Here is a 27,452-nt window from a genome sequence, read left to right as displayed (position 1 = left end):
TGACCATTTGGCCTGTAACACAAACCCTATGAGGAGAGGCTGAGGGAGCTGGGGGTGTGCAGCCTGCAGAAGAGGAGGCTCAGGGCAGACCTCATTGCTGTCTGCAACTACCTGAAGGAAGGTTGTAGCCAGGTGGGGTTGGTCTCTTCTGCCAGGCAACCAGCAACAGAACAAATGGACACAGTCTCAAGTTGTGCCAGCAGAGGACTAGGCTGGATGTTAGGATGAAATTGTTGGCAGAGAGAGTGATTGGCATTGGGATGGACTGCTCAGGGAGGTGGTGGAGCCTCTGTCCCTGGAGGTGTTTAAGAGAAGACTGGATGAGGCACTTGGTGATATGGTCTTGTTGATCAGCTAAGGCTGGGTGCTAGGTTGGACAGGATGATCTTGGAGGTCTCTTCCAGCCTGGTCAATTCTACGATTCTATGATTTTATTCTAAGTGTGTCCATATACTACACTCATAGACAACTGTTATTAAAAATCATGAAAGAAGTATATACTGTTAAGGCTCAGCATTCGAAAGCAAAAGGCTAATTAAGTACTACAGCAACCAGCATTCTTCCCTCTCCTGATAAAATGGAGAAGGAAAAACAGACCCAACCCTGTTGGCATGCCTTGTAGACAAATTCCTTTTGACAATTTACAAACCTTTTTGTTCCTGCTATTTAACAAAATTACTTCAACAGTGTAAAATTTGGCAACACAGCTACCTCAGAAGAGGAAAGTTGCTCTATTCCTTATTTGTAAGCAGTGCATACACACACACAAAAATACCCCACCCACAGGAAACATTCATTTAGATTTCACTAAGTCTGTGCAAGACTGTATCTTTTGACTATTAGTTGATAGGAAATGTGCAACTGTCTGCTACTTCATCTCATATAAGAACTACATTTTTTTTTTAATCAGCATTCATTTTTTACCTTCAAGATATGAATACAACTCTCTAGAAAAATGCTACTTACCAAAACAACTACTCCTCCACATACATGCAGTATTAAAAAGGACAAAAAAAAAATCAAAGCTGTAATTATGTTCACAGAAACCCAAACTGCAAAGTAGTTCAATTTAGGATTCAAAATCCCATGTTATCTCTGATAACACCATGTAAGCTACACCCTCTCATCTTTTCATTTCTACATTAAGGGCCCGATGGGATGTTGCCTGTCGCCTTTACCAGGGATCTGAAGAAAAAATGAAGTCACTTCTTGTCATCTGCATGGAATAGAAAACCTGGAGTGATGACAAGCAAAACCTGAAGCAGGTTACTTTCTGGTGAAGTGTATTTTTTTTGCTAGGTATAGTTTATGTGAACAACAACTGCTTTTAAGACAATGACAAACACAAAGATGCAAACACCTAGGAACAAAAGAGCCACAAGAGTTAGCCTTGGGGAACTGCATTTGGCAAGGCAACGATCCTATAAGAAAAGACACGGGGTCACGACAGACACAATCTAGATGCTAAACTACCTGCACAAATCTGCAACTAAGCAATGAAACATACCCTCTGGATGGATTAGAACATTACTTTATATGAGGCAAGGCAGGGAGAGAGAGAATTATCTAAAGAACAGTAGCAGCAAGGGCAACGTGCCTTTCTTGTCTATTCACTGCAGAAAAGATTATACCACAAGAACAGCTAAAGATTCAGGAAATACATCTTACACCAGAAGTTTTTAAAGTCTGCATATTTGGCCTATCAAAGAGGATAATGGTTATCACTGACTGACTTACAAAAGGCCTAAGTGCCTCTACCAAAATGTACCAAGAAGATAAAGACTACATTAGCCAAAACTAGGCCCCAAAAGGATGCTGATGGGGAGGGACCAAAGTTTTGAAGAGTTCAGAATTCATTTCCTCTGACTACATAATAATGGTATTATGATCAATAGGACGTGCAGTTGCTCAGAAACTCACTGATACTGCAAAATGCAGTATCCACAAGAACCACTTTCTATTTCATCCAGATGACCAAAATCCTCTACAACTCCTCTAGTGTTACATCTTCCCCACTCTACAGCATTGCTACCCACTCAGAAACACAGGCTTCTGCATTTAGGTAGCTCCAACCAGTATGGCTCTCAGAGCACATCTCTTCAGGAACACCAGCTGCTCCCTGAGCACCATCAGACTATTAAAATCAAAGTTCATTTGTCTTCAAAGTGCTCCACAGCCTCAGTTCAGGTTATTCAAGACTTTTCCCAGGGCTCCAGGACAGACTGCAATCCACTGTTTTGCAGCTCTAGCAAATGCTAATTGCTACAAATTTGTGTGACTGAACAAAGCACATGAAGTGACTACAGCACAGAACTATTGCCACTCACAACTGTGACACGTCTCCTTCTGTCACTTTTAGTCAGGAGTAGGCATCTCTGTAAAGCAGAGATTGCTTAACACACCAGGTCTTTCAAGAGGGCAGCTGGAGGTCAATCATGAACAAAGAGTACAAGTTTTGTGGGAGATGAACAGCAAACGACTTTCTGCTGTTCCCAGAACACTGTCTGAGTTACCTTAACTCGTGTCATTCTTTAGTTTAAATATCTAAGGGGGATTCAAGGTAAATTTGATCTCACACATGAATTTTGCAACTCTTCACTCACCAGTGTGCACCCTGGAATTGTTTTCAGAGTTTTTTTTTCTTTTTAAAAAAGCCCCAAAATTTTACTGGCACATTAAGTTGGTAACCAAGCCTGGAAACTGCACAGCCTCCACACTGAATGGGTTTTAAAGGGGCAAACAAAGAAAAGCAGAACATTTCTGTATCCTGCTACTCCAGCAACAACCCCTTTGCCTCACTGCTAGGATTTCACCTTCAGCCTTTACTAAAATTTCCCTTTTAACTCTATCTGGCACCCTGTCTTTAATTCATTTAGGAAAGACATGACATGAAGAGTAGGCAGTCAAGAAGAGAGTTATGTAGAGGAAGGAAAAAGGGGAGAAAAGGCCAAGATTCGAATGGCTGTAGTGGTAGTTTGCACTTCAGTGCCAAGAGTCAATCTGATCTGCTTCATAATTCAACAGGGAAAAAAGAAAACAAAACCCAACAAAACAGTCCCCCACAACTTGTTCTTGGAGCCAGATTTTCTTAATAAAGCTGAGACGTCTCTCCATACCACTGGTAAAAATGCATGGCAGAACCTTGCCATCTGAAGCATGACAATTAATCATTTCAATATTGAGTTACAAAGGAGTGTGATTCCCTTTTAACTGACAAGGCAGCTGACTCAAAGACAACCAAGGGAGTTGCCCAAAACCACAACACTAGTCATTAGCAAAGCTGCATGCAGTTAGCAGTTCCTGGCTGCCAGGGCTATTTTCAGGCACTGAAATTGTCAGCCGCCATGCAGCTGGTGCCCTGCACCAGCACCAGGTAGAGGGTCACCTGCTACCCATGCCTTGCCTCCAAGCTCCAGTTACACCACCAACATAGGAGAAGAACAAAAAGGGTGTGTGAAGCCATGATGGTGGGTTTGTGAAGAGCAGCAGCAGCGATGCCCACATGACCATGCTGACATGATCCAGAAGGTATTCATCCCAAAGTGGCAGGTGCACGACTCAGGGTCTGGCCTGGTGCTCCCCTTGTGTCTGTGCTCCTATTGCAGCCCAGGGAACTTGGGTTAGGAAAATAACCCTAGGGAGAAGTCAGAGCTCAAAGTTTTAGCAGGTTTATACCCTGCATTGGCTCACTGAGTAGGGTGGGTGAAAGACAAGGAAGATGCATCCTGGAAACTGCAATGCTACGCTCCATCTTGGTTGTGCTTTACATAATCTGAGAGGAACTTCAGATAAGTTCACTTCTCAATCAAAAGCTGAAATGGCTCTTTCCATCTTAGCCCCATAAGGTTCAACATGCATTTTACAGTACTAATTTCAGTTTCTCTTATTGCATAATCAAGAGCACAAAGTCACTTACAGAATCAGCCAGCTCACCACAAAGATGTTCAACAATGAAAGGTGTTTGCTTTGGTTTTTTTTTGGGGGGGTGGGGTTGTAGTTTGAAAAGTATTAAAAAGACTAACTTTCCACTTCAATTTTCATAGAAGCAGTGTAATTCTTACAACAAACAGCTTGGGAAACCCAGAGTGACGGAGATGGGGAGGGGGAAGTGAGTATTCACTTTTACATTGAAAGCAGAACCATAGACATTTGCTTTTTGTAATATGGTTAGTCTTAATTTATATATAACTTTACACCTAGGCCTCTTTTCTATATTCTGTTTGGTACCTGACTGTACCAAGTTTTCCAGACATCCTGTCCAACTCACTTGATCCTTAGAAGCTGACAGTTACCTACAGATTCAGGCACAGAAGTAATTTATTCTTTTAGAAGTGTAAAGCACTTACAACTTGCAACACCAGGTTGTGCAAATAATCAAGTTCAGTGGGAGAAAAACAAAAGGAAAAGCATTTACCTAGATGTCTTCTTTTACATAAAAATACTCACCCTCCTCTAAACTGCTATGTAGAGGCTCTTCCTTACACATGAGAGATTTCCCATTTTTCTCCCCAGGCTTTCAAGATGCTTTCCACATACTTAGACACACAGCTAAGTAACACAAGAAAGGGAAATCAAATTACCTGTTACTGTTTCACTCAAATCAACTTTCCTGCTTTTGAAGTTTTCCTAAGGCTTCTGTGGAGACAAAACTATTCCAAGGCAATGTCAAAGGAAATTAATGAAACTCACCCAGCAGTGATGTGAGAGTTTCACACTGCTAAGCACTAACACAAGAAGAAACCATGGTGTACCAGTTTAGACAGAAATCACTCCCAGATTTTACCTCAGATGGGTCTCATCAAACTCAATCATTACTCCCAGCAAAAAGCAACACCAAAAATACATCCAAAATGCAAAAAGATCACCAATACTTTAACAAGGAATGGGCTACCAAGGGAGGTGGTGGAGTCGCCATCCCTGGAGACATTCAAGAAGAGAGTGGATGAGGCACTTAGTACCATGATCTGGTTGACTGGATGAGTTTGGAGGTCTCTTCCAACCTGGTTCATTCTATGACTAAGTTACTGTAGTTTTGCATGTGCTATACTGGAGTTTTCACTGCCAAGACTGATTGAAAAGAAAACCAGAGTATGTTTGCAAAACAAACTGCTATTCTAAAGTGTATTGACAGCTATTAATAATAGAATACACATCAATCTACTTCTTTTCAGATAATCAATATTAATTGGCAACCTAATTTGGAACTGTTAAGGCAAGTGACCTAAGAGCTGCAATTGGTCATATCTAAGCTAACGGCGGGTGAGAAGAGGCCTGATAACAGTTACTTCCTTGTCATTTCCTTCCAAAAATGACACAATGCTGTTTCAGCGATCAAAGTAGTTTTTATCTCATAAACATACCTCTGAAAACAGATTAGGCCTTATAGAACAAATTTATATTTATGATGCAAGCTATTGGGCAGATCTCGTGTGAAACTTGCCATGCAGTTCACAGGCCCCAAGTTCCTTGAAAGGAAGTAAGATAAAGGCACAGGGAAACACAGGGGAATGAAAAAAAAAAATATACATTGGGTGAGAGGTCTGGCACCTATCACATTGCTGCAAGCTTGCCAAGTCTCACAATTTCATGATGCCAAAAGTCAGCCGTTACAAGGAAGTCACAATGGCTAGCATCAAACGAGATTACTCCCTGCACAAACTAGACCACTTCTCATTGCTTTACATGGGACTACAAGGGAGCAACCCCTTTACCTGCAGGGGCAGCAATAAAAGTGCCTCAGAAGCACTCCCCGAGAAGAAAAAAACAGGAGGGAACAGGTCGGGAAATACCCATGAAAACTGTAAGCAGCCATGGCAGAACACAGACAGGAGGCACAGACAGGGCACATTTGGGGCAGCATTCATCTGCCTGTCTGGAAGGATGGAAATCCAAATTTAAATGAGAGAGGGAACACAGAAAGGGAGCAGAATATTAAATAAAATAAAGTAACACTGATGGCATAATAGCTACAGCATGAGGGATACCTAACCATTGCAGTGTTGAGACAGAATACAACCAGGGCAGCCACTACTTGCAACAGAGAAGGACCAGCAGTGGGGCAATGGCATTTCTCCAGCCCAGGCTGCTGCCAAATGAAGTCCTCTCAAAGAAAGGAGAATGAGATACGGACATTCATAGCTTAGGATTAATTTCAACTCTGAGAAGCAAGAACAGACAATTTTCTTCTAGAGGCCAAAGAAAGTGCCACTACTTGCTTCCAGAATTCCATTTTAAAGCCAGTCCTGCAATTAATAAGGAACTTGCTCCTAATTCATACATGCCTGAGGCTGACAATAAAGCCCTGACAAGAGTTGGTGCCATGGCCTCAAGTTGTAGAGCTTGCTAGAAACACAAGCCTCCTCAGTGGTTGTTTCAAGAGGAAAGGGGAGAGCAACTTTACGCAGCCAGCTGCTGTGCCACGAGTTGCCCACGTTACAGCACACAGATTTCTCAGAATCCATGTTGCAGAACAGTACCTAAAATTAAACAATATACTACATATACACTATATAGAATATATGTAAAACATGTGAGGAGTAATGCCTTAGGAAAACACTAGCAGCTGAAGTGCTCCATACCAAAGAAGGCCCCAGTGTTGTGCTGACATCAGGCAAACACATTTCTTGGTCAACTCAATCTACCAAAAATCCCAAAGAGCCTGCATACAAGCAGCTCTAGCTCTGCCATCCTGGCCATGCTGCTTCTCAACGAGAGCTCACATCATGCCAGTGGTGATGCCGTGCTGGGCACCACACAACCCTCAGTGGCAGCAATGGCAGTGTCAGGGATGTGATGGGTGGGGAAGTCGTGCTAAACATGCTATAAGAAGTCCTGAAAGTAGTTTTAATTACCCATTCTTAGAGCACTGGCAGACCTGTTGGAACACGTGGAAGTGAAGAAGCTCTTTTACATAACAAATGAGGTATGCATGGAGGTGCTTTGTGTAACAGTGCCGTAGACCTTAAGACCTCTCACCTGAAACCTGTATTTTACCAAATACATACATACAAGACCACCTTCAGATAGAGAGCAGGCAATTAAATAAAATATTAGTTACACGATTAAATAGTGACATGAAAAGGGGCAGTCTGAGTGGGAAAAATGCCTAAAACTGAAGCCACAAGCAAGCCTGATTCTTGCACTCTCCACACAGTGCCAACAGTTTTTGGTTCTTGCTTGGGCAGCCAACCACCAATAGGTAATTCTACTTTTCAAATAAAACTTACACAGGGGGAGGGGGGAATTGGTGATGGTGTTGGAAAAGAAACAAAATAAGCCCTCAAAAGTGACTACAAGAGCTAAATCTCTGAATCCAAGGCAGAAGTCATTTAGTTCTGGTCCTGATACAATGACACCATACTTTTAGCTGTTTCCACTATGCTTTCCAACCAACAGCCAGCAAGAACAAAAGGTATTTTTGAGGCCTGTAACTGGCCCAGAGCTCAGGAAGACAGAGGAGAGGTGTTCAAGAAAAGACTAGATGAGGCACTTTGTGCCATGGTCTAGTTGATTGGATAGAGCTGGATGATAGGTTGGACTGGATGAGCTTGGAAGTCTCTTCCAACCTGGTTGATTCTATGACAGAACAGTAGGCTGAAAGACAGTGACAATCCCTATGTAATAGTACTGGTGTATTTAGCTGTTGTTGGAACATGGTTATCCCAACATCTGTCAGTTTGAAAGACATCATTCCTCCCCGCCAGTGGAAGCCTCTGAACTAGAAACTGAAAGAAAAAAACCCAAAAGTATCTTTCTAAACATTGCCTTTTAAAAATGCTGTTAAAAAAATGTTAACAAAATGAAACTTACAGCTTCCTTAAGCACATTAGTAACAGCAAATACTCATCTCAAACTTGAACTTTGAGGTTTTCTACTCAAAAAGTGTCTGCTCGAACAAAAAACAGTTCAAATTTGAAAATGCTGCATGAGAGAAAACAAGTTTGAAAGTTTAAACAGCCCAAAGATCTTTTTCCTTTCAAATGTCAGGGGGAGACATCATCTCAAAATTCAATATAACCCTCTTCTATCTTACCTCTTACTCTGAAATTGCAGGATAACTATGACCCACCTTGCTAACCTCCATGCCTGGAAAGGCATACACTTCTGTCTCCTGGACTTTGCATGTCAGTTCATCAGGAGAAAGCTGGGACAGAAGCTGTACAGAACAGAAATGCTCTCTGCTCAGAGTGTCAGAGGCATATGCAACTTAAAATTAAGTATCTTAGTTATTCACAGGGTTCTGTCAGGGAAAGAAACAGTTGTCTTCAACCTGAACAACAAACCAGGGAGACTGTTTTGTGTAGGAACATTTTACATCTTACCCTCTCTCTTACCTTATCAGACACATCTCCTTGTTCTATTCAGAATCCAGCAAGTCATAAAATTCCATCTGTGACAAAAGGAAAAGTCTGTTAATACCTCCTGATAACCTCACAACAAAAGGCTAACAAGCAGCTGAAGAAAAAAGAAAAGGTAAACTTCTGCTGCCAGTCCAGCATAATCTGTACCCCAGATGCAGCAATCTGGAAACCTGGATATAAAAGTATTACAGATGTTGTAACATGTCCTCTAAGAAACACACTCTTCCTCCTTCAGTGAGGGTAACAGAGGTGACCAAAGTGTACAGGTTGCCTACTGAGTCATAAATAAGTCTGCAGCATTTTCTCATTAAATTAAATGAGCATCAAATTACATAATGTGAATGGCTGTAAAACAAGACCAGTGGTAATGGCTAGAAATAATCACAGGGGTGTTATACATAGTGGAGGCAATTTTCCATCAGTGTCTCAAACACAGGTACACAGCACCAGAGGGACATGGACAGGCTGCAGAGGTGTGCCCAGGCCAACCTCATGACATTCAACAAGGCCAAGCGTAAGGTCCTGTACCTGGCTCAGCATAATCCCAAGCACAACTCCAGGTTGTGTGGCAAATGGCTGAGAGCAGACCTGAGGAGAAGGACCTGGGGGGTCTGGGCTGATGAAAAGCTCAACATGAGCCTGCAGTGTGAGTGCAGCCCAGACAGCAACCCTGTGCTGGGCTGCAGCAAGAGCAGTGTGGCCAGCAGGGCAAGGGAGGGGATTCTGCCCCTTTGCTCTGCTCTTCTCAGACCCACTGGAGTCCTGTGTGCAGTTCTGGAGCCCCCAACACAAGAAGGACATGGAACTGTTGGAGCAAGTCCAGAGGAGGCCATGGAGATGCTCAGAGGGCTGCAGCAGCTCTGCTATGAGGACAGGCTACAAGAGTTGGGACTCTGCAGCCTGGAGAAGGCTTCGAGCAGACCTTGGAATAGCCTTACCGTATCTGAAGGGGGCTACAGGAAGGCTGGGGAGGGACTATTGACAAGGTCTTGTAATGACAGGACAAGGGGGAATGGGTTTAAACTGGCAGAGGGGAGATTCAAACTAGATGTTAGGAAAGGGTTCTTTGCAGTGAGGGTGGTGAGACACTGGCACAGGCTGCCCAGGGAGGCTGTGGCTGCTCCCTCCCTGGAGGTGTTCAAGGCCAGGCTGGATGAGGCCTTGAGCGACCTGTTCTAGTGGGAGGTGTCCCTGCCTATGGCAGGGGGTTGGACCTGGATGAGCTTTGAGGTCTCTTCCAACTTAAACCATGCTATGTTTCTATATCTAAGATCAGAAGAAAGCACTGAGCACCTAACCAACAAAACTGCAGCTCTGCAATTGTCAGCAGAATTTACAACCACGACAGACTCAGGCTTGAATAAACACTTTTCCATGGCACTATTAATAAAAAGAAACATGGCCTGAAATCCTGCCAGCCTGTGAGTCACCAGGGCAGAAAAGGGACCTCCTGTCTGGCAATTTCCAAAAGCCTGAGTCTGCCTAGGGTGAGAAATGTGAATCAAGGATCTAAAAAACCAAACAAACCAACACTTCCACACACTCCCGTAGCTCTCTCAGCGTCCTGTCCACACGTCCCAGAAGCCTAGAAATCGAGTCCCAGGCTGGATAAGGCCAGAAATACACACACATGAAATAGCACACTGTGTTTTAAAAAGCAACTAACCAAAAAAAGCCACCCCCAAACCCAAAGAACAACAAACCAGCCACCTTCTGTTCTTCAATCCAGCTATCTGGGGTGCGAGGGGAGATTACAACAGGAGTGGAAAGATTTGAGGCAAAGACTGCTCAAATCTGCTTACTTTTCCCATAATGATGATGCTAAGAGTATCCCTGTGCCAAAAAATACCACACTGAACACAAATAAAACATTGTGGTGCAGCATTCTGACACCCCTCCTTTGCACCTTCACTTTGTTCTCCTTGGATGCCAAGCTGCCGTGATGCCAAGAGGCACCAGTGGGAACCAGAGGTGCTCAGTACCATGGAAAGGTGACATCCTTCAGCTCACTGTGCTGCCGTTTCATCAGCAACAAACAGGTCTCCAGACAGGAGACACGCCTGCGATCCAGGGTCCAAACTGCCAGCTCTAGGATGCTTCTATCTTTCCCCCTCCTTCAAGCACTCATTAGTGTGTGCTTTAAGCGCTACAAATAAACTTTTAAACCATTGAATACAATTTTCTCATCTTCTGCTAAGGCTCATTTATTTTTTGGCATTACCATAATAACAGGACAATATACTTCCACCACTACGGAGGCTTTGGAATTCTTTTGGGTTTGTTTTTCTCTAAGGAGAAAAGCTCTTTTGTCAAAGTGACAGAAAGATTTGAACAGAGGAGAGCCACTGACCAAGAGTCCACTCGAGTATCTCTATCCTCCCATTCCCCACCAACCCAGTAAAATTCCTCAGAGCACAACCTCTTCCTGACTGTTTTCAGACAAACTGCAGCAATCACACAAGAACAATGGGGAAGTTTGTTTTACTCAGAGTAAATGTTTTGCAGCTTCCAATGTAAATATTTTAATTAATGGATTTTATTTTTTAACTCTGTACTGCCTAATTTGTGTTCACATTGACACAAAGCTACCGGGACAGAAGCAGCACTCAACTTCTGCAACAGAGAGGAAGAGGAAATACAGCATAGAAAAGTTGACTTGAGAAAATTACCTTCAATAAGGAAATCAAAACTCACTGTTCATTTGCTGGGGGGAGATATGGGACAGAAAAAAAAAACCTTAAAGAAAACGAGCCTGCTCATTTCCTGCATCTGGCTGAAGGCTTGTGTCAGTTCCCATCCAGATAGTGGGCCTACTTGAATAGCCAGCTTACAGAAAACCACAACCTAATCTGTTTCAGAAGAATACTACACCAAATGACCAGGCTACAAGAGAAAAGTGCTTACTATTGTTTTGTTTCAGCCATCAATAGAGTGGCTCTTAACTACCCCATCCCTCTGCATCCACATCACAGAAATGCTCAAATGCCCTCTTAATGTTCCAATCGGTGATTCTGTGAAAAAAAAAAACAAGTATTGTGAACTCTGTCGACAAGAATGGACTCAGATTCACTTTTCCTGGGCAGGATTGTTTTAGTGCTACAGAAGTTGGCTGGACAAAGATGTCAAGTTGTCCTGCATATGCTCCTCTGGCAGTTTCTGGATCCAGCAGAACCCCCAGGTGCAGGCATCTCTTCCCCTCTGAAGGGTGCCTCCTCCCACAGCAATCACCTCTCTCTTCTGCCCCCAGAGATGGGGACAGCGTTTGGATGCAGTATCAGCAGATGGCTGGCATTCAAGATTCTTTTACTTTTTCAAATGTAGTGGGACACAGATGGTGCTGTTCCCAAAGCCTGACTGGAAGGTGAACACAGACCTGTCTGAGCTGGGAAGCTCAACCCCATAGTATCTTTTCAGAAGAGATGCACAAACTACTGCACAGACCAGTGTAGCCTGAACCAGTCCCACACACGACAGTGTTTCCCTTCTCCTACTTTTATCTGAATGGGAGGGGCTTTTTCCCCTCTTGTACTGACCTCACCACATTCATGCCTGCTAGCAACATCTTTCCCAGCTCTACAGAAATTCCCTGCCACTGTCAGCAATACATATGCTATCATGGGCAAACCCTCACCATGTCTTTCACAAAACTCTGCATTTGTATTGTTCCACCACTTCATGCAAGATGCTGGCTGCATGCTTGCAAGACTTCCTAGATTTCTTGATTCTTGCAATCATCATCCACAGCAGCAGCTTCCTCACCCCCAGGTCACCATAGCAGTGGCACTTAGCTCATCACATCCTGCTGGGTACTAGCTAGCCCTGGAAAGGACGGAAAGAGGCCTCCTGCCCTCTCTCCTGTAGGGGCTACTAACTGAAGGAGAAGTGAGACTTCCTGATTGTCCCTCATTGAGAATAAGCCTTCCACAGCCCCAAATCAGTGAATGCTATCTATCAACTATCCCCCGTTAAGATGAAGGGCAGTGGGAAGTAAGAATGCTGGTTGTTAATACAGAGAGATCCTCTAATTTAGCAGCAGCAGGAGGCACTGGGAACAGGGAGCTGACTGCTGTTTCTGCACAGGTAGCCTGAGGCCAGTACTTAGAGAATTATAGACTCAATCAGGTTGGAAGAGACCTCCAAGATCATCCAGGCCAACCTAGCACCCTTCCCTGACCAATCAACCAGACCATGGCACTAAGTGCCTTATCCAGGCTTTGCTTGTACATCGCCAGGGACATCAACTCCACCACCTCCCCAAGCAGCCCATTCCAATGCCAATCACTCTCTCTGCCAACAACTTCCTCCTAACATCCAGCCTAGACTTCCCCCGGCACAACTTGAGACTGTGTCCACTTCTTCTGTTGCTGCTTGCCTGGCAGAAGAGCCCAACCCCACCTGGCTACAGCCTCCCTTCAGGTAGTTGCAGACAGCAATGAGCTCTGCCCTGAGCCTCCTCTGCTGCAGGCTGCACACCCCCAGCTCCCTCAGCCTCTCCTCACAGGGCTGTGCTCCAGGCCCCTCACCAGCTTTGGCGCCCTCCTGTGGACACCTTCCAGTACCTCAACATTTCTCTTGAATTGAGGAGCCCAGAACTGGACACAGGACTCAAGGTGTGGCCTGACCAGTTTGAGAAAGAAAAGTGGAAAGCAGAAAGAAGTGGACATGAGCAAATACATCACCCCTCATGGTATCTACCCCTCTTAGTACTCATCTCCTGTGAAGGGTAAACAGCTACCAAAGAGCAGCACTTACTAAGAGCTCCCCTTGCAACAAGGTGATTCAGAAATATGTCTGCAAGACCCTTCCCATCCCTGTCTTCACCACAAAGTGTAAGAAAATCTTCTGATCCCATTTTTGAGTGCTGTCAATGACTGCTGTGACTGCACCTGTGTGTGTAATAGCAACTTCAGTTTTCACACCACTTCCCCATATTCCCCATCAGATTCCCTGGCTATATGCACAATATTAAAACACACAGTACGAATGAAAGTAGATTTATCTGCTCAAAACACATCTTTTCCAAAACTAACTCCTACTTTTCATGAAGGACACAAGTGAGAAGGCAGAGTTTGCAATAACTGATTTAAGGGGTATGCCACTCTTTCCATCCTCCTGTCTGACCTCTTCTAGGGAGCCACTGCACTTGGCTTTTTCACTTGTCTATCTAATCAGCAGTATGAAACTTACACAACCTTACCAGTGTCTCTGTGGTCTTCTCATCAGGGCAGTGAGCAGAAACACTCCCCAAAGGAGCAGCTCATTCCTAAGTCTCTCATGCCCATAGGACGGAAAAGAGTGAGGAGAGAACAGCTGAATGTTAATCTCTCCTCCTTTTCTCCAGCAGCAGTATGTACTCTCCCACGCACGGAAGAGGGAGGCTGTACAATTTGTGGAGGCCAAACTGTCTGGAAAAATAGAGAGAGAGAATTGATGGCAAATCTGCTTCTCCATCAATTCTCTTACTGTAAGGAAAGTGAAAGTCAGTCATTGGCTTGCTGATGGAAGATAAGACCTCAGGGCCTTTAAGAGGCTGCTTTTACACAAACTGCAGAGACAGACTATGCAGGACTGTATCCGTTCAACATATTCACTACCTAAATTCCTCTGCTCATGCACTGCTTGCACTGTATGGCTTCTTGTAGGGATTACATGTACTGTCAGATTGCCTTTTTTTTGTCTGATCACAGCAATATATAAAAAACACCAAGATCATTATGGATGTTAATTCACAAATACAGAACTCCTCTTTAGCCTTCATCTTATCCATAGGTAGGTAGCCAGTAGGCACATGAAACGCCAAGCTTGGAGCAGTTGCTAACCACATACACTTTAACTGATTTCTGCCTCAAAGGTGCCTGTCAGCCGGCAGTACTGTACACATGCCAAACAAGAGCCTGGGAGAGAAGCTCTAAGCTGGAAACAGAAGCTCGCCTTAGATTAGCACAGCTCACCCAAGTGTAGTGCTATGCTCAGATTTGGTTTTGATTTGCAAACCCTGCTGTCATTGGCTAAGACTATGGTTGAAGTTTTGATTAAGAAGGAAGGAGGGGGGAAGGAAGTCAGAAACTTAAATAAACACACCAATACAAAAAAGTTGCCCTGGCAGTTGATGTCTTTAAAATCTATGAGATGCACCTTTCTTAGCCTACTTTACAGTGTCCTTCTTGCTTTCCCATCTTCTCCTTTGGCTGAAGGCAGTTGCTCAGATGGGAACCTCCCAGGTCTCTAGCAAAAAGATGCAGCAGAAAGAGCAATAAGAGTGTTTCCCTGCTACAGGAGCCTGAGTAGACAGCAGACACCTCCGATCTTGAGAGTTCCCCACTACCATCCCCAAATCTCTACTGCAAGAGAAGCACTTAGTTGAGCAAGCCTCTAAATCAGCATCAAGTCCAGCTCAGCTGCAAAGCAATTTTAAATGGCACTTCAATGGGCTGGCAGCTGGCTTCCCTTTCTCACCATTAATTTCAAAATGAACAGACCTGGTGGTATCATATTGCCTAAAGAAAACAGCAGATCCTACTCTCAGGCACACACACCAGCAACTACAGCCATAGTTTTGATTACACTGCCCAGAGAGAACCACCAAAAAAAGTTCACTTTCTTATCCCAGTGGAAAATAAATCACAGTAGCAGAGATATATTGCAACTAATAACTTCATCAAGGGCAAGGTGAAAGTTTTCCTGTGGGTAGTACAGAGAGGAAATATGAGTCTTAATGGGAAAACTTATATGAAGATTGAGGGGGAAAAAATCCCAATTTAATATTATTTATTAATATTTGGACTTCAACTGTGGATAAATAGACAGCAATCTTTCTGCCTGTGCACATATTTAAGACTGTTTGTACACATGAAGTCTAAAAGGATTTGATCTGATGACTGGACCAGAAAAAGCAAGTGCAACTTGAGGCTACACACAGAGGCAAAACACTTGGCTACTGATGTCTAAAGTGGGAGGGAAAAGAGTCGCTAAAACTCAGAAAACAATTTATAGCTAAAGCTGAGCACATAATGTAGTGCACATTAAACACAGCAAACTGCAACTCTTTTTAAGCTATAATTAGCATAAGTCATTTTAGTATGCAGTATAAGATTCTCCTAAATGTAAACACTCCATCTGTTACTTACACCTGACCACAGAAGCCATCCAGCAACGCTGCGCTGCTCCACTAGGGCAGGCACAACCTACTTGAAAGAGCACTTGTGAAGCCATAGTGCCAGCTAACATCCAGACAGCACTGGAAGAAGCTGACTTTTCTTTCCCAGGAATGAACACAAAAGGTTCCTCAAACCCTGCAGTTTCATTTGCCTTTGTCACATGCTCCTGCACATGTGCATACGTAGTGGTAGTTACAAATGTATGTCATTTGCTTAAGATCAATTACTTTGCATGCTAGGGAAGCAGGGGAAACAGGAACTCTGCAAACAAGAAGCTATTTTTCCTATAAGCAAACACTATTTCCAGATAAAATTTGCTCTTCAGTTCACTTAAATGTACAAACTTACTCTGTTTCCAGGTTTGCTTCTCAACTGAGAACCTGTGACCTACAGCATAAGACTATCACAAGCAGTCTCAAAGGATGGACAAAGAGGTATTTGCTACCCAAAATTGAGTCAGCTTCTTAAACTGAGCAAATGATGAGGGTTTTGTGATGTTGCCTATGGCCATACTCCAAATACATTGCAGAAGGGCATGCTTTGAGATTGGAGTGAGTGGCAATCAAGAGGTTTGTATGAAGGAAGGAGGAAATAGAGGCTTTTTAAAGAAGAAAGAAGGCAAGCAGTACACATGGAATTTTGGTGTGGCTAATTTTTGTATTGCTACTGATGCTATGTATATAGTGTATCTACAGTATCAGTAAGTAGCATCTGACAATAAAGTAGAAGTCTGTGCTTTTAAGAAGACCTAAATTTCTGACCCAGAGAAGCAATGAGGACTGCAAGCATTTAACTTAAAATCAGTGACCACATGTGGTAATAAAGGCTTGCCTGGACGTCATCCTTAATTCTGACTTCATTCTGCACAGCCTCCTTGAAAAAGGATCAGTTGAGGGATCTTGCCCAAAGCTCCTCCTACAGAGCACCAAAGAGACCAGGCTACAAAAAACAACCACCACCAAACAAAAAGCCACACACAAAACCAAACAAAACCACCCCTCCACCAACCAAAAACACCACCACAACACTCAAAATGTTTTCCCCTTAAATAATGAGGTAGCAGTTATAATTCAGCCCTAGAATACTGGATTTATCAAGTTCTAAATTGGGTTGCAGCAATATTTAATTACACCATGAATCTTCCTTACACTGTAGTAAAGATGCCTAATGATTTAATATGCTATAATGTCTTTTTAGTTTGGAACTCATCAAAAGTAGCTTGAAGCTGGTGAGGGGCCTGGAGCACAGCCCTGTGAGGAGAGGCTGAGGCAGCTGGGGGAGTGCAGCCTGCAGAAGAGGAGGCTCAGGGCAGACCTCATTGCTGTCTACAACTACCTGAAGGGAGGCTGTAGCCAGGTGGGGTTGGTCTCTTCTGCCAGGCAACCAGCAACAGAACAAGGGGACACAGTCTCAAGTTGTGCCAGAGCAGGTTCAGGCTGGATGTTAGGAGGAAGCTGTTGGCAGAGAGAGTGATTGGCATTGGAATGGGCTGCCCAGGGAGGTGGTGGAATTGCTGTCCCTGAAGGTGTTCAAGAAAAGCCTGGATGAGGCACTCAGTGCCATGGTCTGGTTGATTGTCTAGGGCTGGGTGCTAGGTTGGACTGGCTGAGCTTGGAGGTCTCTTCCAACCTGGTTGATTCTATGATTCTATGAAATAGGCATCTCTTTTACAGTCTATTTTCCACATAGGTATAAACTTAAAAAATCTAACTGGTTCACATTCTTTGCATGGAAAAATGCTTCCATAGTACATTTACATGCAGACTGAGAAAGGTGGCAAATTAACTCTCTTGTGTTTCTCAGGTAGGTCACTGCGCATCCTACAAAGGCTTCTGCATTAGTCCACGATATTCACTGAGCATCATCTCTTCCTGAAAGCAGCAAAACCTCTTGAAAAGAATTACACCAACAAATAACATGTTCAGGAGAAAAAGTGAGATTCCAGAGCTTTCAGAACTACTTTTAACTTCTTCACAAAAGTCTCAATGCATTTTTTTCTTCTGCAATAGGTTATGAAATGCTGAATTACAACTGTCTCATTATTATTTAAGTGTATAAACAGGCACAGACTTCACACAAAAATAAATTTAAACAAAACAGCAAAAAGAGAATACACTTAAATCAGTAAGGGGAAGAAAAAGATACTACCAGCACATGTTATTAAAACCTGTAATTCCCATTCTCTCTCAACTAATCAGGTCTGCAATAAACTAAACACAATTTCAAGCCAGTTATCATATCTGTATAAACCACCACTGTAAAAAGTTGAGAATAGGAGCACATCAAACACTGCAAAACATAGCCACTTTCTCTTTATTAAACAGATGTGATTAGAAGAGTTACATAAAGATTGTTCAAACTTTGAAAAAACAGTGACATCATCATTCTCCTGCTCTTCTGAGAACTAAGTGCAATTTACATCTTCACTTCCTGCTGTCCTGCTTCACTTTTCTTAACCCAAGAAACGCAGGACTGGTATCACAGCACTTTGGCAATTCACTAACTCATCAGAGAACGCTGAGACAAGTCTGGTTTACATCTCACCAAGCCTCTTTTAACAGCAATTCTATAACATCTGCACTGCCAGGAGGGAAAATAAAAGGTGAACTGCCCTCTTATTTTCTCTATCTCTACGAACATGCATGCTGTCTTCCCCTTTACCCTGCTCATCTAAGGGTCACCAGCAGCATATGGAATAGCTAATTGGTGGTCTCAATCCTGCAAAACCCTGCTAGAAGACCTCAGAAAGTATCTAAATGGAATATGCAGCAATTAAGGTATTTGACTAGTCCGCTTATCACATAATGGAGTGGAGTCTTGACACAGGCTTAAGCCAAGACAGTGAGTGTCACAACCATTTCACAGCTTGCTGTCAGATGTCTCAAGACAATTTTAAAGAAGGAAGAAAAGAAGTAATGGGCTTTCTTTTTTTAAACTTCAAATATTTTACACTGGGGCAGAGCTTTAACAAAATTATTATTTTAGATAACTGGCTGACTCACTTTTCTCTGAGATTAAATGGTATCAACTGGTTCCTAAAGAGCCAAGCAATCTAAAAACAGTTCCCTGGAAAAAAAAAAAAAAAACAACTGAGTTCCTAATGTGGTTCTTAACTTTATTTTTTTGACAGAGCCAATCCTGTTGCATTTCTCTTGGTCCCCACACTGAAACAGCAGAAACTTCTCTTTCCTCCATACTTCATCAAGCAAACCACCAAGCTTTCTGTGCTCCAAAGTCCCCTCAAGGGTCCTCAGGCCAGGATTGCCACAGGAAAGCAGAGGCTGCCTACAGGGTTCAGCAGGCTCCTTCTGAGAGGAGTGTCTGTATTTCACTTTTTTGGAGTGACACACTGGGACTAAGACTGGCAACAGAAAACTCCTTATTTAATTTCTCCTGGTGTTCCTATCAAAGAATCTGACTACAACATATTTTACTATAAAAAAGAAATAAACCCTAACAAAAAAAACAAAAACAACAAAAAAAAAAAAACCCAAACACCACACATAACCAAAACCCCACAGTAACAAAAAATCTAAACAAGAATCTAACTACCTAAGATTAGCCAATTTCCCTACAGCTTCAAAGAACTGTGTTGGCTTTTCCAGCCAAGAAGAAAGTGAGGCCAAACTCTGCAAGCCAACGATATCTGACTGTACATTACCAAATCATCAACACTTCAAGCAAGATAGCACTCTTGAAAACACACATTTGAAAGAAAAACCACCCAGTGCAAGAAAACATGACGTCTTACTCCAAGATCAGTAATTACTTAATGAGAGAAGTTAGTATTTTCCTTAACCTGGACATTCTTATAGCCAGGAAAACAATACATAAGAACTGGGCAAACACATAAGAATTGAGCAAATAGATGTACAAGTGCTTGTACATCTATTAGCTAAATAATTTTTTCAAGGAAGTTTAACCAACAGAGTAATGTCTAGCATGCATGGTCAGGTAAGTAGCACTCTCCACAAAATGCTACCAACAAAAATATTTAATCCTAGAATCAACCAGATCAGAATCATACAATCAACCGGGTTGGAAGAGACCTCCAAGATCATCCAGGCCAACCTAGCACCCAGACCTAGACAATCAACCAGACCATGACACTAAGTGCCTCATCTATCTTTTCTTGAACACCTCCAGGGGCAGCAACTCCACCACCTCCCCAAGCAGCCCATTCCAATGCCAATCACTCTCTCTGCCAACAACTTCCTCCTAACATTCAGCCTAGACCTGTCCTGGCACAACTTAAGACTGTGTCTCCTTCTTCTATTGCTGCTTGCCTGGGAGAAGAGACCAACCCCACCTGGCTACAGCCTCCCTTCAGGTAGTTGCAGACAGCAATGAGCTCTGCCCTGAGCCTCCTCTTCTGCAGGCTGCACACCCCCAGCTCCCTCAGCCTCTCCTCACAGGGCTGTGCTCCAGGCCCCTCACCAGCTTTGGTGCCCTTCTCTGGACACATTCCAGTACCTCAACATCCCTCTTAAATTGTACAAACAGCAGAGGAAAGACATGGTAATGTTTATCACACAGCTGGATCATGCCACTTGTCAGACTCAAGCTTTTACAGCAGCACACATTTTTATTGATTGGTGTCAGTTAAGTCTTTGTATCCGGCAAAGTTTGCATTTAGTACTTCAAATACACCCAGTTTTGACTTTCAAATCAATGCACATGAAACAAATTCTCACCATTCACTACTGTCCTTGTTTTCTTCAAATCACCACAAACAAACCAACCCAACCACCAAAACAAACAACCCACCCCAAACAAAACACTAACAAACACCAATGAAAAACCTACTCCATCTCCACCAGCTCTTCCCAGAAGTATGCTTTCTAGGTTTTCACAGACAAAAGAGGCTGGAGCTTGCCCTAGCTGATCTGCACAACTCTAAGGACTTCATTTTCAAAATAAAAGCCAGGAAATTAGTCATGGCAGCATCTCTAGGGGATAGCTTGGGTGGCTGCCAGCAAGACGCGCGTGGAAGGACGTGTGAGAGAGGAAGACTGGTATCTACCACTTCCTCCCTTCCACCAAAAAGGAAAAAAATTAATTAGAAGAAGCAAGAGTCCTGCCCTACCTACAGCAGGCTCATTCCTGGGCGCAGGAGAGTGCCAACGCTTGGCATTCATGCACGGCCTGGAAAAGACCTGGGAGAGAACTTCCTCCAAGCCAGAAACACCTGCTTTCACTGTCTTGGTTAAATGGCAATTTCTTCAAGTGTGTCAGAGAACAGCTGTTACAAAAGTAAGACCTCAAACATGTAAGGGATTGGACCCCCAGAAGACCAGTTCTCTCCAGCCACCAGCAGCTACATGTTACCCAAGTAGCTCAGAAAGGTCATCAGAACATCCATACTTTTATAAAAACACCAAACCGACCTCAGAACAGCCTAAAACAGCATCCCTCTCTTTGGCCAAGCCACACAAAGGCTCCTTTTCCCCCCTCCCACATAAAGAAAAGGGTACAGGATCATGTCCCAGTCACTGCGGTGAGAAGAACACTCTCGGTGGAACAGGCCATTTCATTAGGATCTGGTCTATGCCCCAGACTCTGCAAAGACTATGCAGTGAAAGCAAAACACCTGACTGGCCTCATCCTGCAGTGCTGGCAAAAGACAGCATCCTTACCAAGGACACTTTAGATGCTTTATGTGACCAGCAACTAGCCCTTTGGCAAATCTGAGCACTTTTATTCCAGGGGCAGCTCAGAGGTAAATTCAGCAATAACCCAACATACTCAACTCATCACACAAAGCACATGCCAGCTGCCCTTCAGGTCAGCACCAAAACTGGCCAGTGTTCAACAGCAAAACCACGTTGTACTGCTCCCTGCAAGTGGTCGACATCGCGGGCAATGAGACAAGCATCAAGTTTTCCTTCAGAGGCCACTCTGCTTGTCCTAGCACCCTCTTAGCTTTTCAACATGACCATACCTCACAGACGGTGGGGTTGGGGACTCAGACACTGCTGAGACTCTCTGCAGCCAGCAGGCCCTGTAGCTTGAGCACATGTCCCATCAGCAAGAGCAGAGATGTTACCAATGCAGGCACAGGAGAAAAAGGGGGAGAAACAGCAACCCAGGATCCAGCCCTGACTGGTGAGAGATGCAGAGGTCAGGAAAGGAGTGGCTTCTACTGAGAGGGGACCCAGTCCTAGCACAACCTCGGAGTAGCAGCACACCACAGGATGCCATGCACAGGGCCCAGCAGTTCTACTTTAGTGGAAATATTTAATAAAAATCCACAATTTCCTACTCTTCCACATCACTCACTCAGAGCAACAAAAGCACAAAGATGCTCCCTGGGAAACTGAGGAGAAAACTGAAGCAGAGCCTCCTGCTAGACCGAGAACATGCTCACTGCCAAGAGGAGACAGGGAAATGGAAACCAGTAGATTGAAGCCCAGGGCATTAAAAGCTTGGTGGATAGCTGCTCTGCCAACAGAGACATATGCAGGGAATAACCTCCACAACAGCTCTGAGAGCTGCAGGATATCCAGAGCAGAAGACCCTCATTTCTCTTCATAGAGAATGTTAGGGGCTGGAAGGCACCTCGAAAGCTCATCCAGTCCAGCCCCCCTGCCACAGCAGGATCACCTAGACCAGATCACACAGGAACACATCCAGATGGGGTTTGAGTATCTCCAGAGAGGGAGACTCCACAACCCCCTGGGCAGCCTGTTCCAGTGTTCTGTCACCCTCACAGGGAAAAAAAAATCCTCCTCACGTTTCTATGGAACTTCCTATGCCTCAGCTTCCACCCATTGCCCCATGTCCTGTCACCAGGCATCACCCAGCAGAGCCTGGCCCCAGCCTCCTGGCACTCACTCTGCACATTGATGAGGTCACCTCTCAGTCTCCTCCAGGCAGCACAGCCCCAGCTCCCTCAGGCTCTCCTTGTAGCAGAGATGTTCCATTCCCTTCAGCATCCTTGTGGTTCAGTGCTGGACTCTCTCAAAGCAGTTCTATGTCCCTTTTCAACTGGGGGACCCAGAACTGGACACAGTACTCCAGATGTGGCCTCACCAGGGCAGAGCAGAACCTCTCTCAACCTACTAGCCACAGCCCTTTTAATACAACCCAGAATGGTTGTATTGCCCTTCCTGGACACAACAACACATCTTCAGGGGCATGACCCCTTCCTAAACAGTTTCAGGTAACATCCACACCACTGCAGCATCCTGACCTAACAAATAACTTCCAAAGGCATCAGTCTAACACTTTGGCCTGCATTGTCACCCTTCATTTGCCTCATCCCACATCTCCCATCAACCTCCCTGCCATACCCTGCAATATTTTGCACAGCAACACCACCCAGCACCAAAATGGAAGAGTCAACAGTCCTTACTTGTGATGGTTTGGGTGTTACCCACCCCTCCACACACTTTGGAAAATCACCCAGACTAGACTCAGCAGCTCTGGAAATTGAATGAAGCTTCATATTTACAGTTTGGCACAATATACAAGCAAATATTTACAACAGTTACAGCTGTGTACAGAAACAGACAAGTTAAAAAGTAATACAGAAACACAACAGCCCTCCCAGAAACCTAAGTCCCCAGGAGGAGCTCCCAACCACCCTTCCACTTTCCTTCCATCTAAGATCTTGCCTTATGTTTAAGGTAGTTTTGAGGGTCGGCCAGGGGAGTCAGGAAGCAGATGGAATAGTCACACAGACGGCAGGTTAGGTGAGAGAGAGAGGCTGAGCCCCAGCGAGACAGGGAGCGACTCTTTTATCTATATTTGTGTTCTTGTTCTTACACATCTCAGCAAGCCTGTGACTGAAGCAGACATCACCATTGTTTCCTTTTCACAGCCTGTAATCTAATTCTTCTCACCAAAACATTCTGGCTAGGCTCAAACTAGCACATTACTCAACCAAAGCAAACCCATGAGGAAGAAAAGGAGGAACCTTGGGAGGAGGGGCACCAGGCAGAAGCTGAGCTGGGAATTCAACCTCAGCTGGAAACAACCACAATTTGGCCAAACCAAACTGACCCCCCTGCAACCCCAGTTTCTGGTGGGATGATTTTTGACTGTCATGGCTTCACAGGACACTCCATGTTCCTGAATGATTCCCCCTTCTTCTTTACCCTCATGAACACCACTGGCTTATTTTCTCAAAAGCAAGGAAGCTAACTGTCATTTCTGCTCAGACTAAAGTCTTTTCACACTCAGAAGCACCTTATGGAACAGATTTCAGTAGTCTTTGCTTATAAAAATAAGTAATTCTTTTTCAAGCTTTAATGATCTCCCTTTAGCACCTTCACTTTCCAAACACTGCTATGAATCTTCCACAGGTGATTACTTTCTCTGAAACTCCAGATGCTAATTGTCAATAAAAAGACCAAGTTAATAGCATTTCTTTTTTAAAGCTTTCTGGGATCCTTACTTTACTCCATCTTCATGTGAAAAGATGAAAATGTATGCAAGAAATAACAGCAAGAAGTAAGTTAGAACTAGGCTGTGTTTTAGTAAGAAAGGAAAAAGTGATGGATGAATAATGCGGGAAGGATGGATTGAGTTATTGAGTTGTATGCACAGATATGGCTGTGTGACAGGGTGCATATTTATACCACACACAAATGTTTGATGAGTTGGAGTTTCTCTTTTGCCTTCTGTCATGTTCATTTATGTAGCCTGTTGCCACAGTTCCTACCAAGAGCTATACTCTCCAACAGCCTGCACTGTCTCCTGGAGATGGAAAATCCTGCGTTTGGACCAAATGAGAGTTAATCATTTTACATTTTGCAGGGGGAGGAGGGGGCATTTTTGGAAGTGAAGGAATAAAAAGCATTTCCAGTAGAAACCATTCTTGTCATCCCAGGAAGGAAAAAAAAAACCCCACCCAAAAAAGTTTGTACAACACAAAAACATACAGTGTCATTTGTATTTAAAAGTCAACAGTTTCAAGGGCCACCTTTTTCAACTATTAAATAAGTCAGAAAGATGCTGGCTGGAGGTGAAACTTACACTGCTTCTGATATTTGGGAGGTTTAATACAGATACCATCTCATAAAGTCTTCAACATTACATTTATGAGCAGGGGGACACATTAATTTCTTTGGATAGAAAACATGGAGCAGATGACCAACACATCACCAGTGAAAACTACTGTGTCATAAAATAACCCAGAGCCACTTGAATTTATAAGCTCCTCTAACAAAGCAGCATGTGTCAAGACAGGCAATCCTGATGAATTACATTAGAAGCCTACAGACTTCTCAGAAATAATTAATTTGCCCAGAGCTCCATCTGCACAGAGACATACATACACTTACACTTCTGAAGGCAAATAAATTCTGACTTCTTACATCCACATATTTTCACTTGAGTATAAACCTGTAACATTACTAACTACAATAAAGCTCTGAAATGGATACTAAACTGGTGTTTGAGGGCAGCATCAGACATTCCAAAAATATACATAAGCTGAGTTCCAGCACACTATATAAAGGCAAGTTTCAACTACAAAGCTTTACTGTGATTTGTGGTACTTTCAAAGCACTCTCCTAACAATTTTAATAGTTTAAAATATTGGAGCTTAGTCCCAAAGAGATGCAGCTAGTGCTAAACTGCCATTTTAATGCAATTTTTGCACTCTCTCTCCATGCTCGACTTTATAAATAAACCTCCAGATTTTTTTATTGATTTTTTTTAACATGATAGATTGAGCCTCTCTGGCAGAGAGGGCCAAAGAATAGTATGTGAAAAATTACAGGTTCACAGGTTGTGAAAGGGACAACAATAACAAAACCCCCAAGGGAAAACAAATGCAATACATGCCTGTGTTCATTTGCTTTACAGATCTGCACTGTGTTTGTGTAGATCTGTATCCACACACACATACAGAGATATCTCAAAACCTCTACTAAATTTACCATCAGAAACAGTTAAAAGAATATAATAGACAACTATATCATGTGCTGTACATATTTTCCAGTTACTAAGCATGAACTTGACTTCAGTGCCCGACTTAGTATCACTTGTTCTGAAGTAGTGTAAGACATGTAATCAAACTTATCTCCAGAAGTTCTGTAGTAGTTCGAGGTCTAGGTTGTGGAGATGCAGAAGTTAAAACAATCAAGAAAGACTGTAATTTTTGTACAGTATAAACAGCAAGAGCTAGCATAAGTTAATACAGCTGACAGGTCTTACAGAGTCCTGTGCCAGACGTCTCAGGATACTGTTCCACTGACACAAATTCTGCCCATGTAAACATCACCAACTGCATCTGCGGTCAACCTGTGAGATCATTACTCTTGCATCCCAGCTCAGAAATGTACTACAGAAACATACAAAGGCAGAATAAAAACCTAGTACCCATATGCATGGATGCAAATGTAACAGCTTCATAGCCCACTGATATTGAAAAGGCTCTTGTTACTTTTCTGACAGAGAGGAACCTGCTCTGGTCACAGGACACAATTTTCACTTACCAGTATTTTGCAGGGGGTTGGCAGAATAGTTGATGCCACAGGTTGCTTAATTACATGTGGAAGAACATGAAGGACAACAGGGAAAAAGAGAGAAAGAAAGAGCAAGCTAGCTAGCTGGCAGCAAAACCTTAGCAAAGTAAGTACAATTATCATAGAATCATAGAATAAAACAGGTCAGAAGAGACCTCCAAGCTCATCCAGGCCAACCTAGCACCCAGCCCTAGACAATTAACTAGACCATAGCACTAAGAGCCCCATCCAGGCTTTGCTTGAACACCTCCAGGGACAGCAACTCCACCACCTCCCTGGGCAGGCCATTCCAATGCCAATCACTCTCTCTGACAACTTCCTCCTAACATCCAGACAAGACCTCCTCTGGCATAGTTTGAGACTGTGTCCATTTGTTCTGTTGCTGGTTGCCCGGGAGGAGAGACCAACCCCACCTGCCTACCGCCTCCCTTCAGGTAGTTGTAGACAGCAATGAGCTCTGCCCTGAGTCTCCTCTTCTGCAGGCTGCACACCCCCAGCTCCCTCAGCCTCTCCTCACAGGGCTGTGCTCCAGGCCCCTCAACAGTTTCATCACCCTTCTCTGGACATGTTCCAGTATCTCAGCATCTCTATGGAATGGAGGAGCCCAGAACTGGACACAGCACTCAAGATGTGGCCTGACCAGTGCTGAGGACAGGGGCAGAATAACCTCTCTTGTCCTACTGCCCACACTGTTCTTGATCCATGCCAGGATGCCATTGGCTCTCTTGGCCACCTGGGCACACTGCTGCCTCATGTCAGCACCCACAGGTCCCTTTCTGCCTGACTGCTCTCCAGCCACTCTGTCCCCAGCCTGTAGTGCTGCTTGGAGTGGTTGTGGCCAAATGTAGAACGCTGCACTTGGCCTTGTTAAATCTCATCCCATTGGCCTCTGCTCACCCATTCAGCCTGGCCACGTCCCTCTGCAGGGTTCTCCTACTCTCCAGCAGATCCACAGCTGCTCCTAGCTTGGTGTCATTTCCAAACTTACTGATGCTGGACTCAATCCCTGGTCCAGATCATCCAGAAAACCACCCCTAGTCCTGGTCATCAGTAAAGTTACTGAAGAGGACTGGGCCCAGCACTGATCCTTGGGGGAAAACACTAGTGAATTGTGCCTTTATCCTATTTGGTTTCTCTCTCTTTTCTGTAATGCATTTTCTTAAATCTGGATCTCTTCACTATATGTTGTTCACTACATAGATTGTGACTAGATTAAAAAGATTCCTTGAACACATGACAGTGCATTATCATTTCAATTCGTTTCAGGATCTTGCAAACTCCCATGTGCTTAATTTTAGAAACAAGGACAACAACAAAAATTCAAAAACCCAACAGCGTCTGTCATTTCCATATGTGCTCTATATTTTACTGGCCCTTTAACAGAGATGAAAAAAAAACAAGCAAACAAACAAACAAAAAAAACCCAAACCCAGCAAACAAACAAAGAGAAAACCCAAACC

At 43.7% G+C, this 27,452-nt stretch overlaps 1 protein-coding gene across 1 annotated transcript in view; it reads right to left on the bottom strand.

Annotated features, from left to right (window-relative positions):
* The window catches only part of TRERF1 (transcriptional regulating factor 1), a 114,256-nt gene that overhangs the window by 73,084 nt on the left and 13,720 nt on the right, over nt 1-27,452 (bottom strand). The window contains exons 2-4 of the mRNA XM_064164420.1: nt 13,558-13,765; nt 11,265-11,371; nt 8,334-8,389 (exon numbers count right to left, since the gene is read on the bottom strand). The gene's annotated coding sequence lies outside the window, so the exon portion shown is untranslated. The remainder of the gene's footprint in view (nt 1-8,333; nt 8,390-11,264; nt 11,372-13,557; nt 13,766-27,452) is intronic.

Source organism: Pogoniulus pusillus, chromosome 25 (assembly GCF_015220805.1).
Source record: "Pogoniulus pusillus isolate bPogPus1 chromosome 25, bPogPus1.pri, whole genome shotgun sequence".
NCBI lineage: Eukaryota > Metazoa > Chordata > Aves > Piciformes > Lybiidae > Pogoniulus > Pogoniulus pusillus.
This window is presented reverse-complemented; position numbering and strand designations above follow the sequence as displayed.